The sequence below is a fragment of the Condylura cristata genome, unplaced genomic scaffold (assembly GCF_000260355.1).
Source record: "Condylura cristata isolate star-nosed mole 26May11 unplaced genomic scaffold, ConCri1.0 scaffold00017, whole genome shotgun sequence".
Taxonomy (NCBI): Eukaryota; Metazoa; Chordata; class Mammalia; order Eulipotyphla; family Talpidae; genus Condylura; species Condylura cristata.
Window position 1 is genome coordinate 4445667 of NW_004567118.1, and position 225 is coordinate 4445891.

A 225-nucleotide genomic window follows, 5' to 3' on the forward strand; every position below is an offset into this window, starting at 1 on the left:
TTAACCCTTTCCCCGCTGATCTGGCTGCAGCGGGCGAAACCTAGGGAACTGAGAGCGGGAGGCGGGAGGCGGGCTGCCAGCGGGGGGAGCCTGGGAAGGGGGAGCAGAGGGGAGAGGGCTCCCGCGGAGTACGCGGACTACGGGCGGCGGCCGAGTACCGGGCGAGGAGGGGGCTGCGCGCAGACAAGGACGGAAGAGGGGCGGGCGTCACCCCCATCCCAGTTC